General features: G+C 40.4%; 1 long non-coding RNA gene across 1 annotated transcript; it reads right to left on the bottom strand.

The window, feature by feature from the left end:
* Positions 1 to 658: 658 nt before the first annotated feature.
* On the bottom strand, positions 659 to 18,903 carry LOC130883022 (uncharacterized). The gene is made up of 3 exons (XR_009057853.1): positions 17,290 to 18,903; positions 16,758 to 16,832; positions 659 to 913 (listed from the first exon to the last, which is right to left on the bottom strand). It is a non-coding gene; the product is annotated as an uncharacterized LOC130883022 (long non-coding RNA).
* Between the last annotated feature and the right edge of the window lie 100 nt (positions 18,904 to 19,003).

Below are 19,003 nucleotides of genomic sequence, written 5' to 3' on the forward strand. Positions count from 1 at the left end.
CTTCAGGGTAATGTAAAGCACACTGAAACATCTCACATGTTTGTGAGAAATAAAGATAAACAATGTCAACTATTTCCTCTCAGTTAAGATAGAAACAGTGTACCCTTGATTTAATCATAGGTACTGAGGCCTGAACCTTAAGGCCTTATCCACTCTAGGGACACAGTCTAGCGCTCCAGCCCTGGTCAATCATTTAATCACACACATCTTGATTGCTGGAATAAAGCTATATAAATCCCTCCTAAGAAAGGAGTTATTTCATAACTACACTAAGCCCTATCCCAAGCAAGAGCTGTTGGTTTGGAAAGAAAAGACACCCAGAAAAATATATATGCTTGCAAGCAGCATAAGGAAAAGATGGTGCTGAAGCCTGTGCTCCTGTGAGTGAAGAGCTATGTCTTCAGGTGTGTGAGCTGCGAGAGCAAAGCCCAGCTCTGCTCTATTCTCCAGCTCTATTCTCTTTTCCGCCTAGGCAAATGCCAAGAGGAGCATTGGCCCACACACGAAACAGGCACTGTCAGGAGGCACCAAGTGTAATCAGGTGAGTTCATCCACTGCAGTTCTCCAGGACTGGATTGACTTAGCCAAACCTCAATTGATTCACTGAGACCCAAGCAACTTTATTCACTTATTATTGTTATATCTTTATTTACGGAACTAGAAGACAGGAAGATGACCAAGAATTCAGGCATGGAAGCGATCTGAATGAACATAAAGTTCTATCTAGTCGTAATAAAACTGGAGGATACTGAAGGGAATCAATTTTTTTTTGTCTGAAGAATGATGAAGTAGCTCTCTCCAGGGACATGTCATGAGTCCAGGGAGTGTTGCTTTAAACTTGAAAATTTCTGCTTGGTGTCAGCACCCTGGCAGTTCGACACCCTCTGATGTGCCAGCCTTCCTGTTCCAAGCTCTGAAAATAATAGCATAAGAACAAGAGAATAGACAATCAGTACAGAAAAGGAAACGGTTATTAATAAAAACAAGGTTGCATAAGCAAAAATTATTTTTAAAGTATAGTAATGAGACATATTTATTTCTTATGAAACTTTGTTGTTATGTTTTAACAATCATCAGGAACATTAGATATAAGGGGTAAGATTTCTTATGTTTAATTACACACAAGGGGTTGGCCATATTTGTTCTGGGGTTTTATTTATTTTTGTATGTTTTAACGGATTATCCTTATTTCTTATTAATTAAATGATTTCTATGAATGGAACAGTATTTGTCAAACATAATTTAGCAAATTACCATAAAGAAAGAATGAGAGAATGATTCTTGGGGAGATGTGTTACAGGTCCTAAAAATTCAGCTGTTCTACTGTAAATGATTGAGTGATAGCAAACCAAACTCATTCGCTGGCATATGGTATCATATGACTCCCCACACACACCATTTGTGATCATTAGAAACAAACTGAACCATATTAATAGAGAGAAATCAGAAGAAATAAAAATGAAAAAATATATTCCAAAAGAAAAAAACTTAAGAAATATTCTAAGTGAGAAGTAATTACTATCTGGTAGAAAAATAAGGGAAAGTCAAGAAATAAAAACTTATTTGCACATCCACTACTACCTACAGATTGGAATGCCAGTCCAAATGATACACTTTAAGACAATTAGTGGGTTAAAAAAAAACACCAAAATTTAGTAGTGTCTGAATAAAAAGACAAACAATAAACCATTAATAGTTTTGTAGAACTTATAAAATAACAATAAACTTCCAGAAATAATTTCAAGCTTGACTATAATCATGCAAGAAGTGTTCATCTCAAAGATCATCTAATGAGCCTATGTAGTCAAATTCTGAGAGAAAGGATTTGACCTCTCAGTCCTAACAAAGTATTACAAGAAGATTCTATTTCAGTTATGTAACTAAAATTATGACTGTGGCTTTCTAAAACCAGAAAATCAAAGAGGAAACTGACATACCCACCAAACTTATAGTCTTTCTTGAAGTTACTGACAAATGCTGCATTTATAGATCATTATTTCAATGTAGCATTTGGCTTGTTTTTCTATAATAATTATATGAATTAATAAACAAAGATGAAGATGCATCCCAGTTCTTTTTCATTTTTCAATATGCAGGAAAATAGCTGAGACCCTCAACGTGACCTGTCTTGTCTTATAGGCCGTACCTGTCCTCCGGCTACACATCTGTGGAGCACAGTATCAGCCAACTGTTAATCAAGGATCACTTCCTTTCAAAGTGACTGATGAGCCACTGCTACAGCAATTTACAAAAATAACTTTTAGAAAAGGTGATGCAAGAGTTTCAGACACATCTCTCCAGTCCTGAACGTTCCATGCTTGAAAGTTCGGGTTTCATTAATCAGTAAATAGAATTTTTTTAATGGCCCGTTAAATTTTAGATATAAAATACCATTGGCGATATTTTCATTTTGATTACAAACAATGATAATGTCCGAGATTGGCTTTTGAAACTGCTAACGAGTCCTGGCAATGTGGAAAAGATATAGTTTAGGTAGAGGCAATGAGGTATGATTAAAGAGGGCCAGCACTGAAGGATGCCGGAGAAACTCTTTTCAGAAAGAGTGTAATTAGTGCCTGACAAAAACACTTGGCAGATAAGATTTCTGAAGAAGAAAGGTTAAGACAGACAAATATTTTATGACAAAGATGTTTAATTTTTCCCCTTTGGTTTTTTTTTTTTTAATATCCTCAACATTACACTGAAACTCCATACATACATAATGTTTGTGGGATACTTGATGCAAACCTACCAGACAATTGGGTGTTTGAATTGCCAGGCACAGTGTGCAGAAAATGTGCTAAAGCATCGTCTTCCATTTTTGCTGTATATTCTCTTTGTTGATTTATGTAATGTAGCTAATAATATGCAACCTACCCTGATTTTAAACAAACAAGTAAACTTTTTCAAAAGCTTCCCATAAGTTGCTAAGCAACTCCAAAGACACATTTTATTAATTTAACAAATAGCATTCAGATGACAAGTCCCTAAAGATGGCTTCTACTTCTGCTGCTACAAAAAGTAGAAAATCCAAGCAGATACTCTTCTGATTTCCCTCCTCTAAGGCCTCGGGGCAAGTCAAAGATGTTGCCTTCTTCAAATATATTTTTCTTAGGATGCAAAATAATATTTTTAGTTGAAAATGTTATTATAAAAAAAAAGTTAGACCCAAGGACTCATAGTGGAGCTGTCCAAAATATTCCCAGCCCTGAAGATTGGTTAACCCAGGTTCCACTGACAGGTTGGATAGGAGAATTTAAGAGTGTAGAGGACTAAACTATGAATCGTCGGGTGCTTCATAGTATCCTACAAATCTACCTACAAGGCCAATAGTGCCCCCCAGTAGTTGCTATAATTAAAACTTTCTGTAGCTGAAAGCAAGATTAGAGAAGGTGGATACAGTAGAAGGACAACTTGTTCATAGGTGAAAATCACTTCCAATGAAAATGGGCATGAGTGCTAACTATAAAACACATCTTGAGCTTCCCTGGTGATGGCGAAGTCTCAGGATTTATCACCACTCGTCAGTACCTACCATCTCCATCACCAATGGTAACGAAAAACGTGGGTGTGCAAGGGGGATTCTAGGGCACTGCTGCTCTCTGTGTGTTTACGACTTATGCTGGAGTCTAATATTTCAGCGTAATTTCCACTGTTCACAAACTGGAGTAAGAGGCTCAGTGGTTATTGTAATGATAATCCTTTTCCAGAAACACCATGTTCCAGAATTTCAGCAAAATCTTTTCTTACTCTCAAATTTTCTCTGCATTCAGTATTTAGCAAGAATGATTTAAAAGTACATAGTAAGGGGCAGAAGAGATGGCTCAGGAGTAAAGAGCAGATGATGCTCATTCAGAGAACCCATGTTTGATTCTCAGCACCCTTGTTTGCAGCTAGCTCACAGATGCCTGTAATCCCAACTTCAGAGGGACTGATGCACACACCCACACACATACACAGAATTATTGAAGGTTTATGAAAATAGTATTGTAACAGTCTTTGATAGGGCATTTTTGATAACCTCCATTTAATAACTAACATCTTTGTCCCTCACACACAAACAGCTTTTATGCTTCCAATTTCACATGTGTATGAAAGACAAATTAGGAAAGTTTTCCTAATTAATCCTTCCTTTACTTACAATATTGTATTTCTGTGGAAAGAACGGCACGACTACAGATTAATGTGCGGGAATCATTTTCTGACTGTCTTCGATATGTCAGGCACTGAACATTGCTTCATAGCTGTTTCTATCCATTTACATTTCATTATTTATGCCCAACTAGATTGTAAGTTCCCAGAGGATAGGAACAGGTTTTATCTGTATCCCTCTGGCACCTTTTAATAATGATGCTAATAAATATGCTTTACATTTGATTAGCAATTATAACCTTTCAAATTAGTTTCGTGGTTATTAGCTTACTGGTTATATAATTTCACTATTTTACAATCAATGAAAGTGGGACATAAAATTCTCTAGGGAATAGTTCATGGATTACACAAATGGTACTTAGTAGACTGTGTATTCAATATGCAGAGACTCCCTAAATCCAGTCTTACAAGCCTAAAATGGCTCGCCTGATTGCAAAGTCTGTTTACGACGTTAAGGAATAAACGTTGTTGTAAAGAATAAGGATTGTTGAATGTTGCAGAAGACACCACAAAGAAGTGAATCAGTTTTTAAAAAATGTTCAATTATACTAAAGCAGCAGGAGAATGTAAGAAATCGTGTAGTTTCTACAAGAGATTAACTTCATTTTGTAAGGTCTTCGCCTCTTATTAAAGAGGTAAAGTTGTTTTTAAAAGACAATACGTAAAGGAAAAGCCTCAAGATTAACTTTTACATTCTAAAAGTCACAGCATTTTACCTCATATGTATGAATAAGACCACAAAAATATTTTCTACAACTTTCCCCCACCCCAATTGGGGGGTGCATAGTCGTATAAATAACACCAATGCAAAACATACGTTGTTTATCTTCCTTTCGGCAGAGCCGAAAGAGAAAAAAAAAATACCCTATACCAAAGTCAGCTGATCCGAGGGCATCCAAGCCTAAGGAAATCATCCCTTATCCAGCCGCAGTGCCATTTACTGCGCGCGACTGTTAGGTGCAGACTCTGGTCTAGGCCCTGAAGGGAAAGGTCCAAACCTCGGCTGCTTGTGTGAATCTGGGCCAGCGGGGCAAAAGGGGGCAAGTGAAAAGATCTGAAAAGCCAGAAATGATTTCCTTGTCATTGGGCCTTTTCTTTCAGCCTTTAGCTCCTTCCGCTCTCAAATTTAAGAAATGAAGGCATTTAAATAGAAATGAAAATAAGAGGAAAGGTTAAGTAAGACGTCACCAGCCAGGAGAAAAACCACCCGGCGTCCGAACCATCCTTCAACCACGTGACTGGCATGAGATGGAGCCCGGAGCGACACCCCTCCCCCCTCCCGGTCTGGGAGGACGGTCAGCGAGTGTCGAGTGCGGGCCTCGGAGCAAGTGGGGAGCGACTAGGTTGTCCGGGAAGAGGGCGGGAGGTCTCCAGGCCCGGGGCGCCCCGGCGGGCTTGCGCCCGGCCACCTCCATCAGCTTTTCCAGCCTCTACAGTGTGCCGAGCCCCGGGCGAGCGGCCGGAGCCTCTCCCGGCACTTCCTCTGCAGACAGCGCTGGCGAGCTGCGTCCGAGCTCGGGGAGCCGGGACTGAAGGTTGGTTGGTCCCGGCCGGAGGGACCTGGGACAGCCCAGCGCCAGCGGGCCTGGGAGACCACCCGGCGATGGAGAGGCAAGCGCAGAGGACCGACCGGGCAGTGAAGTCCGCGCTCCCCGTCCTGGAGCTGCACAGGGCACAACAGCGCGCGGGCTCGAGCCGCACTACGCTTTTAAATCTCACCCGGGAAGAATAAGATTGCTTCCAATGTTTTGTTTAGTCAGAGAGTGAAAACGGAGAAACTCAAGTCTGTTGGCATCTTCCCTCGCCCCTCCCTACCCCTACCTTCTTACTTCTGAAAAGCCTGCCCCATAGCAGGAGGGGATGGATGAAGCACCCCTACTATCCTCTCTTTCCTGCCCGCGATCTCCATACACCCTTCACTAGCCCAGCTCAGGAGTTTAGGACAAAGTCTGCCAGGGACACCTCAAGAGCCCCTACATTAAGCACCATTAGAACACTGGCTTGTAAAAGATGGAAGTAGAAAGTAAATACATACACCCACACACATACATATATTATAAACTGTATATATACATATACTTTATAAGTATACTGCTAGCCGCAGTATGATGAAAAATCACCAGTCAGTCCTTGTTTGTTCCCAAAGGCTGGGGAGGGGTGGTTTGATGCTGTTGGTCAGGACATCTCTACCTCATTGTTTATAAGATCTTTTAAGCTCCGGTAGGTCTAAAGCAAGCAGGGATTCCAGACGAAGTCGTTCCTTCTTACCCTTTACTTCCATGCCATAGAAACTTTACTTTCATCCCCAAAGGCCTAATGACCCAGAGGAACTCTACACCAGGGGCCTGACTATGGACCTGCTCCTTCCCATCCTGGACTTGGAAAGCAGTCCTGGATCAGAGGCTGAACTGAGTACCCGAACTACGCTTGGTTGTTGACAAAGGGAGGGGGGAATGGAGGAGGCAAATGGAAAGGAAAAACGGAGGGGGGGGGAGAATGTGTTCATTTACACATTTCCTGTGCAGAACAAAAAAGTCCCACCATCAGCAAAAGAAGTCTTTTCCTCCAAAATAGCAGCCAAAGAGAGAGAATTAGAATATGCATAAAATTCCTTCATTTTCATTTGCACAGAGCATGATTTCCGGCACATTCGTATGTAAGCTGCACGGTTAATACCCACGCCTAAACAGTATTTCACTTAGCATCTTTCCAAAACTCACCTAAAGAAAATTACTGTCTTCCACTACCTTACTTTGGGAGCCACCCTTTTCCCAGTCTGTCTGCCAATGAGAATTCCACTGATAGGGTTCAAAGTTGGGCTTTCCTGGCCATCCTTTTGTCTTTAACTGCACTGATACACCGAACAAAACTTCACTGAAAGCTAGCCGGCTGTGAAGCCACGACTGCAAGTCACAGCTTAATAGAAACATGTGAGGATAGATAGATGTTTCCACATACTCTCGTGTCACGAAAATCTTCCCTATTCTACTCTAATTAGCAGTAACTAAGATGTTTGCACATAGACACCCCTGAGAATCAGTCATCTTCAAGAGTGAAGGAGAATTGTACAACCTTACTCAGTGTTCTTCACAAATATTCAGCCTATGAGTCCACTAAATCCCCACAGCATATTTCCTTTTGCCACTAGTTCAAGCGATCTGGTCGCAATCTTCCTTGAAAAATTCTATGTTAGAAAAAAATGTTAGCATCATTTGAAATAATCCATTCCTTTTGAAGTGACTTTACTTCTCCTTGTGAAAACATACATTTCTTTCATTTAATAGACTGCGGTTAATGGATGAGATTTGTGTGTATTGGCTTAAAGAGTTCCCAGAAAGCTCAACTCTAATTTCTTACTCCTCCATATCCCAAGATGGAAAGAAAATCTATATTTGCTCACAATATAAAGAGGCATCTTCAATGATTTTCTCCAGTATCTGCAGATTTCAAGTAAATTTCAATTACTGGTACTGAAAAGCAATGCTAATATTTGTTTGACTTTTAGTTTTTGTAGAATAAGCAATTTTGATACATTTGATTTGACATATATGTTGTGCATGAATAAGCATATAAATATATGGTTTCTGTTGGCTAAGAGTTATTCAAATATTAGGCTATAGAAAATTATTAATTTAGTGAAATGGGTTTTTAAACTTTACAGCCACAAGAGTTTCTTGCACAGCTGTTACCACTGTGAAATAATTGCTCTCAGTTTTTATTTACATCAAATATCATCACTCCAAAATCACTAAATGTAGTTTCCCTTGGTTGTTCATGTCTGTGTTGGTTTCAGAGGTCTCAGTCGTTTAAAATAAAATACAAAGTATTAGAAAATAAGTTCCCCCTAAGCCATATTTAGGGAATGCGTGTAACAGAATTGTGAGTCATGTTTTCTAGTGATGCTGACTTCCCTTAATTTTCTTACTGAAGCAAATGGTAGTGTGTTTCTTAATAAAACAAACAATTCAAACAAGCATCGAGATGACAGAGTATCATCCTTAAAACATTATTTTGCTTATAATTAAGTTAAATTATGAGATATTCTTGTTTTGAGTTTGTCTTGCAGGAGGACATTTACAGAAGAATTGGGGCAAATTTAGTGGGAGATCTTAAAGTCCAAGCATGGTGAAATTCTGGGGTGGGGTGCCATAGAAGTACAGATCGATACCTACTTACAACCAGAGCTGCCTCCCACTGCAAACTTACCAAGGTGGGTGAGAAGTGAGCACCACTTCAGTGAATACAGTCTCTGGAAGCTTCTCTGTCCTTGCTGATCTTTAATGAAACAATGTTCTCAGAAACTGGAAGTGTTTCCATTACAAGGAAAAGACTAAAAGGAAATTTAAATTAAAAAAGTACAGCTTCCTTCCCATAAAAAGCAAAGATTACAAAGAACTAAAGCAATGCAAGTTTTGCCTTCCCTCCCCCCCAACACACACCTTGCTTCCTTCTCTTAATGTTTCTGTTGTGGATTGGGTTGACTTTGAGTTTGAAGGAAGTAGCTCACCAAAAAAGTTTCCATAGCACAAACCAGCTACTTATATTTATGTCTTTGATTTTGACCTTTTCAAAAGTCCAGGTTCTGCTTTCTCACACATCTCCAAGGGCCACATCAGTGCAGTACGGTTACACTCCCCTTACCCCCGCCCCCAACCAACCTGCTAGTCTCTGTTCTTCTCTCACACAACTGCCCTTCCTTTCCTAACCAGCTTCTCTGTCTTCCTCACAAAAGGAGGCGATTATAAACTACCTGCTTCAGGGCTCACATCCGCCTGATAAGCAACAAACCCAACTCCATGCCCTTCCAGTCTTCTCATTTTATTTCATTTCCCTTATGGTGGGGGTGAAACTGGGACCAAGTGTTCAGGAGACAAGGACTGAGAAGATGGTAGACCATGACAGATGGAGATCGACTTCCCATCTAGGCCCAGGACCTACTAACCTTTTCTCACCTAGCACGTATACACCTCATAGAAGCATCTCTTGTGCCTGAAGAAATGGGCTTTGCTTTCCTAGCTAGATGGCCACCACTGAAGACTACCACCACTAAATCTACTCCCTCAGCACATCTGCCTGTTCGTAGATTCACTGGAAACTCAAAACCCTGCCATTCTCAACTTCCTTGGCTTAAAAAAAAATGGCGACTTGCCTTCTAACCAGAAGCAATCTAGGCAGCAGGTCCTCCAGCTCTCTACTTAAGAACCCTTCACGTGTCTACTTCTGTTCTCATTTCCCTCCTGAGCCGACTGCTTTAAGAATGATGTCCTCAGGGGGACATGATGAAGGATGAATACAAAAGTGCTCGATGACTTTTGCAAGGGTCTACTGCTGTAGACCAAGGGAGTCTTCCTTGAGAAAGCTGACAGGAATCATTCAATTAACCAGTAAAACATGAAATTGGAGGAACGTCCAACTGAAGCCATGAAACACAAACCGTAGGCTAAAATAGGTTCTGTTTTCTTCCTGTTGGCCTTAAACTTATTTTGAAGTTAATTCTGCGACTGTTACTTCCATTGTTCTTATTAATAGTTTATTTAGCATTATTGTTGCAGGTTTTGTTGTTGTTCTAGCTATTAGATTATTCACCAGAAGTTTTAGGAAGAATAGTTAAATTAATTAGTTTATTGGTAATTTAAAGCTGAAAACTAGTAATTAAGCCAAAAACTATAAATGATCAAAGATGATTCATACCGATGTAGGATTTGGAAGGAAGACAATCTAAATTTTGGGCACTAGATTTTGCAGCTGTGAAATAAGTAGAACTGGGGAATCAAGACCACGATAACTGACTGATACTTTTTAGTCACTCAACCACTCTCCCCAGATTCATCTCTGATCTGTTTGTTAAGATTAAAAAATAAATTCGAGCAAAAAAAAAAAAATCCCATGAGTGATCCTCAGGTCATCAGACTTTTTACATTTATTCTCTGTACCCAGGACCATCTCTCCCCTCCAAATCAGCCCTTTGCATCTCTTTGCTCTTACTTTGAATCTCTATGTCAAGACAGAAGACAAGGAGATAACTTCATCCTTCTCAGGCACACTCTAGAACACAAGTTTAGCATGGCAATTCTCTCTATAACAAGCTCCTGCTCTTTCAAATAGAATCAATGTTTTGATAGTATAGTTCTTTATCCACATATATACACATAAAAACAGACGCACCCTCCAGCCTTGCTGCTTGTTCAACCCAAACAAAAATGGGTGCATTCTTTCAGTGGCTCCTAAAATTCTTTCAGTCAATCAGCACAGAAAGAAGATAACTACAGTACAAATATTGTCAATTTTTGTTAAATTTGACTTAAAACCAAAGGATATTCTGGATTGGTAGTCTGGTACAGAACTTTACTACGTACTAGGCAAAATCGTCAAACCCTTGTTTATCTTTTGAAAAATTAATAAAGGGGTTAGAATTTCAATATCTTTATTTTATACAGGTGAGGCTAAATTGACACATATGTGTAAAAACTAGTAACTATGACAACTAAAGTATAGTGACTTAGCTAAGCATTGCTTACTTTGTCAAATACCTCAGCTCTGTGTTTTGGGTCAATTAGTTCACACAGTTGCTATTAGTTATAAATAAACATATGTGACATAGATGGTCAGAAAAACAGGCATGTAGATATGTGTCTAACAACATAGGGGTTAAGTGAACAAATCTGAGCTTCCATATTTATGTGTTCTTAGTACTATATTCTTAACATTTCATCAATTGAAATGTTAAGAACTGATAGCTATACAGACCGTGGGCTATGACATGCTTGCCATCTTCAATAAAGAAATGCATAACACTGAATCCAATACACATATCAAACTTCGTTTCCCTATAACATTATGGAACAGAGAAATTAGCTATGATATCTGAATATATCTCAAGCCCAGGCAAGGCAAAGAGATATCGTCTACATTTCTCTCCTCCGCTAACTTTTTAGAAGGAATGTGCCAAAGATTCTGCTTTTCATAAACATCCTGAAGCTTACTTTCTTTTCTTATTTAATATTACAAATTACGAAAGAAGATAGGAGGAACAAAGGAGTCCATGAAGGTGATTTTAAGTGGATCTTTTCAAGAACAGCAGACACAAAACTGCTTTTGACTGGAGTGTGATTCCTGAGAAGCCCTGATCTTTGTCCTTGTTTTAGAGAGGACCCATTGGCATTCTTTTATTACTTTCCCTTGAACAGAGATGTGGAATTGACCCTCCTTCCCTCTGATTAACATGCAGACATTACATATTAGTTAATTTTCCAACAGAAAAGCCCTCACAGGTGTACAGACTCCGTATTAGGTTGGGAATAAACTCCCATCTCAGTCATTTGGGCATAAGCAACTGAAGGAAAAGTTTCTACACTAGTGATCACCAAGGGTATGTGAAATATGACGCACAAGTTCTCCACCAAAATTCCTGATGTGTCCTTATTTCTCTCCCTGTATCTCCTTATTTTGTTTTGTTTTGTTTTGTTTTATTTTTCAGTTCGAAATGACTATGAGTCTCCAATGAGGTTTTGTTTGGGTCTAGTTAATATTAAAGATCACACACGGTTTAAAAATATTGTTATTTTTCTTTAATGGGGAAAATTGGACTCCTGCGTGTCAGATCTGTGGATTTCCGAAAGGCAGTGGGAATGGTACTGACATCACTTTGCACTTTAACAATCCGATTTGGTCAGAGTACAAGTTGTTTGTTTAACCCGACAACTCGGTGCACCCCGTCGCACACTTTGCACACTCATTAAAACGATTATTCACGACCTGTCGAGTGTTTTCGGGTTCATTCACAGGAAAGGCTTGCATCCAGAGAGCAATTCAAGTCAACACTGTCCACTACACCACGCACGTGAGGACTAGCTGGTGCATGCGTGAAAGGCTAGGGGAGGGGTTGGAGAGTGAGTGTCTTGGCTGGGAAGTCCCGTCAACGCGAGATACCAAGGAATCTCAACCGCCTTAGAATGCTTAGAGCTAGCTCTTGGTTCCACAACACAGCCACGTCACTACCTAGTTTCAAAGATTTCACAAGGAAAAGGAAAAAAGAAACAAATGAAACAAATAAAGGTAGACCTCCCTGCCTCCTTTTCTTTTTCAACCTTGTGCATACTTCAGATCCTAGGGTTGCTGTGGCCTCTCTTCTCACCACGAACAACTACTGAGAAAAGGAGGATCCCTTTCCACCTCCCCAGGTCCCTTCGACCTCAGGGGGAAAAAAATGCAATATATTTGTTTTCTGTGTACCTTGCATTCAGTAGAAGGAATGAATAAGATAATAAGATCCTTTTGGTAGTTGTAGTCCCAATTGTTAAAGAGGAAGGACTAGTCCTACATATTGAGATTTTTTTTTTCAAATTAAATACTAAATACTACTCAACAAAGTAGGCAGGCCACTTTTGTTTTTGTTTTTCAATTTTCAAGTAAGGTTTCAATCTTTTAGAACGACATCAAAGGACCAAGACCGATGTATCTCAAGCCCTACGCTTGCCTTGTACTTAGAAGGAGCACCCTGACTCAGGCTTTTCCATTTTGTTCTGTGATGAATCCTGGTACCTACTACCCATGTGCTGTATTATTGCAAGAGGCATGACTATCTCCAAAACCTGTAATAACACATGCACACCAATAGGATATGTGTGTACAAGTATGTAATATATAAAAAGCCACGATGATTTCTTCTGCATAAGGACCCCTGCCATATATAAGACCTTGCACTTGCTTTACAATAAGTGTCCAATATCTACATATAAATGATTCCTCCTTGGTTTTTCATACAAAGCACTACCAACACCTCATGTCTAGTTTATTTTCATGAGGCTATTCTAGCCATGCCAATTGAAAATCATATCTTATTCAGGAGTTTCACTCTATTAAACCTAAGATCATGAAACCATGTATCTACCATATCGAAACACATCGATACAATGTATGAGGAAAGGAATGGAGCTTTCAAACAGCATGAGGTTTTAAGCAGAAGCCGGCTTCTAATTGCTAACAGGCAAGTATGAATGAACACTTTTATAAACTGGTCTCACTCCCAGAATTTAAGTGCATCTATAAGGTGTACTTAAAATGAACCGGCTATGTGTGTTTCACTTCCTATGATTAAAGCTTTCGTTAAAAGCAATGTGTGATAAAAAATAAAGTAGGGCACTCTGAAATATGGAAGCAAATAGCTGAAGCCTCTGCATAAATAAACACAAATCAATGTAGTAATACATAACACTATTGATACAGAAACGATCGATTTTAGCCTTCCAACCTGCAGTCAGAGTTTGCCATGTTTAATTAACAGTATTTATTTTCAGAAAAATATAGATAATAAAGAAACAAGCAATACTGGCTATCAATTATATCTGGTTATACTTAATTGTTCCCAGAACATTTTTGATGAGGTCGGCAGAATACTCTTTTTTTTCTTAAGAAAGCTTTGCCAACCTTTAAAAGCACATTATTAATTATAGAAATTATCAAAGTATTAAATAATAAAATTACCACCTTATTCTTGCTCTGAATTTCTCAACCTTCATCCCAGTCTCTAATTATTCATTCAGAACATTTTAATAGGACAAACACAATAGTACTTCTTATTTTCAAAGTTTTCTCAAATGCTTGAATACTATTGGATTTAAAGATTCCTTAGCTACCTCTTATAGTAAACAAGAAAGCTGTTGATCTCTCAATATGCCATGAAAATCTTCTCTCCTGACCATACATAAGCTTTATCAAAGAAAAAAAGGGGGGGGGGGTATCTGCACTATTTCAAGATTGTTTCTTACCATGAATTAAAATGAACATATGTCAGACTCAAAGAAAAAGCAATATTTTAGATTCCTAGAATTTACATCTAAAACAATGTTGCAGGTTTTCCTACAGTCAATTTTCTTTTGTGAGACATTATTAGCTGCCAGGGTGTGTGATCTCTTTCAGACTTGGCCTCTGGACAGTCATGGGAATTGTGTTTGTATTTTTCATCTACAGAAATGCTCATTCACATTCATGCTTGAGTCTAAGTTTCTCAAGCACCAGTTCTAAAAAAAAAAATCCAATTTATAAAGCCCAATTATTTTGGAAAAAAATTTTCATCCCTAACATCGCTGCACATAAGCCTCGAGTCTGACTGTCTTTACAATAGTGTATATTCAAGAATTTTCCTTGACTCCTGTCAAACCCACGTAGGGCCAAGAATTCAGGGGCAACCAGACCCAAAAGGAAAATATCATCAGTTATTGTTTAAGGCTAATTTAACAGATAATTTAACTTCAAACAACAATGATTAGGTCATTAAATTTCAGAGTCATGAGAAAATGAAAGAACCCACCGAGACACAATTCTCTCTAACCCTATTACAGTTTCCAGTCTTCCTCTTCAATCAAAGGAATTAAAGTAAACAAACAAATAAACAAAATCCACCTATGCGGGGAGATACCATGCTTCTTAATGCGCACAAAGAGAGAAGGAATAAGAGGAGGTGAAGAGGAAGAAAGAAAACAGAAGGTGGTTATTTCAACTCCGGGATGCTAACAATACAGGAAAACTCAACGAAAGCCGAAAACGAATATCCAAACGTGTAGTTATTGATCAGGCTCTTTCATACCCACCCGAAGCGACAAATCTCGCCTAGAGCTATTTGTTCTTTCCTCCTGTGCAGCTTTTCCGCAATACCAAATTCAGTTAAATGCTGAGGGGACCGTGAGAGAAAGGTGTGGGGCATCTCTGCTGACAGCAGCACATACAGAATTCTGAATTATTTCTTATGATCTTAAGTAATTCCTCTGATCTCGGTCTTTGGATTTCTGCCTATTTTAAGTTTTGCTATAGGGCTAGGATGTAGCGGTGTGCAGGCTTAACCAGGAAGCCTGACTGTTGGAAGAGGGAGGTGGGAGGTGCAGGTGGAAGCGCCCCTCTGCCTCTCTCCTCATCTTTTCTGTCTAGTTCTTCCGAAAGGAAGATTAATTCCTAGCAAACCTCCGTGTTTCTGCGGCAATCTGCTCCCCAGCCCGCTTTCTCTCCCCAACTCCAGGCTGTTCCTCTCGTTCAGGAAATTCCTATCCGGAGGCCTTTTCCAAAACATCCGAGGAGTGAGCAGAAACGGGGAACCAGACAGAAGGGACAGGGGCTATTGTAAAATCAGTTTTACCACCCACCGGGTGAGTCCTGAGATCTGAAACTGCACCTGGCAAACAAAGACTAACAACATCTAGGGAGAGGTGAAGTGGAGCGATCAAAAAAGTCTAAGAAGAAAGGGAAAGGTTTGGATCGCACACTCCGGAGGCCGGTTCCCCACGCGGCGACCGTTTCCTGGGCTAGAGCGCCCTCGCGTTGAGGCTTGCCGGGAGCGCGGCTCGGCTCCCTAGGCAGGGAGGCAGGCGGCGGTGACCTGAGCGGGTGTCCACACCCATAAGCCCATCGCCGTGCGGCCCAAATAGCTCTGCGGTACCGGTCCACGCTCTGCTGTTAGTCCCAAACCCGAGACCACAACGCCGGCAGACCCCGGCCTCTCTGCTCAGAGTCCAGCCCGGGCTCCCCCTCCAAAGTCACCCCCAAGCCGGGAGACGCAGGGCAGGACATCCCGGCACAGCAAGGCGGGCCTCTCGGGAGTTTCGGAAGAAACCAGCCAGAGGCTGGCGTGCTCACAGGCACCCTGGGACAGCCAGGCTCTGGAGCATACAGCGCCGGCTCCTAAGTGTGTATTAAAAATCAATTATTTGCTTGAGATTTCCAAAGCCGGGAACTGAGGTATTCCCAGCAGGGACGAAGTCAAACCCAGAACGGTGCTCATTTCCCTAGTCTTTCCCTAGTCTTTCCAAGACACCAAGAAGGCTCCTCCGCTTAACCGGCAGGCACTGAACTCGACCTGGAGCAGATCCTCTTAATCTTGCAGAGACCCTGGCTTGACCCAGGCCAAGGAGCTGGTGAGAGAGCCCGCGTGATGTTGGCAATGGCAGTGTGAAAGTAGAACCGAGGACAGCATCACACACACACACACACGCACACACACACACACACGCACACACGCACGCGCACACACGCACACACACGCACACACACACACGCACACACACACACACACACGCACACACGCATACACGCAGAGGGGAGAGAGAGGGAGAGAGAGAGAGAGAGAGAGAGAGAGAAGGAGGAGGAGGAGAAGGAGGAGGAGGAGGAGGAGGAGGAGAGGTTTTTGATTATAAAGGAAGTTTCATCTTGTTGCCGAGGGTAAAATATCCAGGGTTTGAATATTAAATTCCCTCATTCTCTGAAACAACCATGAAATTCAAGAATTCCTATTTCCATTAAAAGACTACTCTTCTTTTTCTGTTACATTCTCCCATTGTCCAGTCCATATAAATTTGCCATCCTTTCTTCCTCCTTCGAAATATCTAAATCCTTTTTACTTAGGCATCCACCATGATTTCTGCCCACGTGGACAAATCATGCATTCTTCTACCTATGACTGTGGGAATCCACTCACTAGGAACAATTTCAAAAAAAAAAAAAAAAGGAGTAACACTTAAGCCTACAAGAGTCTGGATCTAAGGGTCCATCGACAGCAGCCTGTGGGACACACTAATCACCCACCACCACCATGTGAGGCAAAGAGGACTTTCACTTACCGATCCCCGGGGCGAGAATGTTCACAGTTCTCCAGTCTTTTGCCTTGGCAGCTTCCCGACAACATCAAGCAGAACCTTGGGTTGGGGGTGGGGGCACCAATTCGGGAGAGAGGAAGACAAAACATAACACTACGTCACATATATTAGCAGCCCAGAACCCCTGGGCCTACCTTCCCAAGACAAGGTCTTCAAGAACCAAGGGATGGAGTGAGGAAAGGGGTCAATTTAGGAGTTGAACACTAAAAGATGGCTATTTTTAACTGTTTGTGGTTGGGGGAGGAGTTCGTGAAGGAAAGGTAGAGCAGGACAATTGGTTGGAGAAAAAAGCGGGAAATGGGAAGCAAAAGAAAACTGAAAATGAAGTTCTCAACTAACTGAAAGATCACTAACACCTTTAAACTCTTACAGGTAGGAAGAATAAGGGGCGTTTTTTTGAATCAGAATCTAGAGGGCCCTTTTTCCTTCTGTAACTCCAGGATCTGGCCTTCAGTAGAAGCATAGTGAAAGGGAAACGTAAAACGTGTTCACCTACCCTGCTTCTTGGAAGGACTGCGCAGATTCTCGTTTGGAGACTTCCATCAGTCTGGCAGAAACTGGAGTGGTGCTGGGGGCCGGTTATCTGCTGAAGTAGGAATGTACAGGAACCCCGCCCTCTAGGCACGGCTACACAACCTCAGCAGCCCGGTCTCAACCAGCACTGAAACCTCCAAGCTCTTCACCTTTACCCTTTGTTAACCTAATTTTCCAGCAGGCTTTATCTAAAAGCAACCAACTACATTAGCTGTTCACAAAATGAGCGTATTGAAGTTATTTCAATGCATGCAAATTTTTCAGTGAGAGAGTAGAAAGTACACGTCGTAAAAAATCATATTTTTATATAGAATTCTAATATATTTGATTTACCCATCTATTGGGATAAAATATGTGCCAACTTGCATACATATTTTAATAAATACACTTCAAGACAGATTTTTTTTTTCTTCCTCTCTGCCCTTCCTATGATTCCAGTCATACAGACCACTGGAAGAGTACTCGCGTTGAACAGTTTCAGATTTACTTGATTTCCAATTTTGCAACTAGATGGAAAAACTCCCTCACTGCTGCATCTTATATCACTCCTCTGTTTATGTGTTAACAATCGTGCTAACTTTCAATTATGTCAATTAAAGTAAAATACTCAACCTGTATTATTATCATTTGGCATTTCTATTATTAAGTTGGGATCATTTTCTTTTCCAAAATTTAAAAAAGAGGGCAGCCTCCCTTTCATTTTAAGCAATTATAAGTTTGAAAGAAAATAATCTTCAAAAAGTTTTGAAATGTTGGTCTGGAATGAACTAACTATAACCAGTAAAAGTTGGTGACAGCACACAGGAAAACATTGTATCCACCAGTCTGAAGCAAAATTAAATGTACCAATGCCATACCAGATTGTTATTTTTCAAACAGGATATCAAGGGGGAGAGTAGGTTAGATCAAGATAAATGAAATAAGAAATGTGCACACATCGGGCTTCAGAGAGCCGTTACCAGTTTCTCTTTCTATATACTTTCTCATGTCTAGGAAGCCTAACAAACAAACTTGCAGTCACATCACTACATTTATAAGTCAGATATGTGCTATAGCACACTTCTGCTCCAATACCTAGGTCTATGGACACAAAAAGTCACCTTCATCGTGGACCTGAAAGCACAAAAAGTTGCCACTGAAATTATCTATCTTCTAAACATTTTATAAAATCACAGCTAAGAATGAATTTACTTTGGCCAGAGGGAAAGCACACGTAAAAATGTTTCTTCTTATCTTTATCTTTTCGCTCTACTGTGTGAATTCAGTTTTCAACTTTTGCAATCCTGTCTTTCCCTGTGGTAGTATATACCCATGCCATAAACAAACCCCATAGCAGAAGCAAGCAATAAATCATGCTCTTTTCCCCCCAGCCTAAATGCAGGCCTTTCTCTGAGCTAGTTTGCTTCCCAACTGTGCAATGAATCTCTCCTTTCCCTAAGCCCACCCTGGCCTTCTAGTTCTTTAAAACAGTAATTTGGGGTTCTTTCGTTTGTGGTTCACTATAATCAACTGTTAGATTTCAGGAAACTTCTATCTATTCTCTCATTAACGAATCTTGTCTCCCTAAAGGAGACAATCAAACTAGCCATCGCAGTCTTTTTTTTTTTTTTTTTTTTTTGTCTTTCCCTCTCTTTTCCATTTGATTCCAGCATTTCAAAATTCCTGGGATCTCTCCC

This window comes from Chionomys nivalis, chromosome 10 (genome assembly GCF_950005125.1).
Source record: "Chionomys nivalis chromosome 10, mChiNiv1.1, whole genome shotgun sequence".
NCBI lineage: Eukaryota > Metazoa > Chordata > Mammalia > Rodentia > Cricetidae > Chionomys > Chionomys nivalis.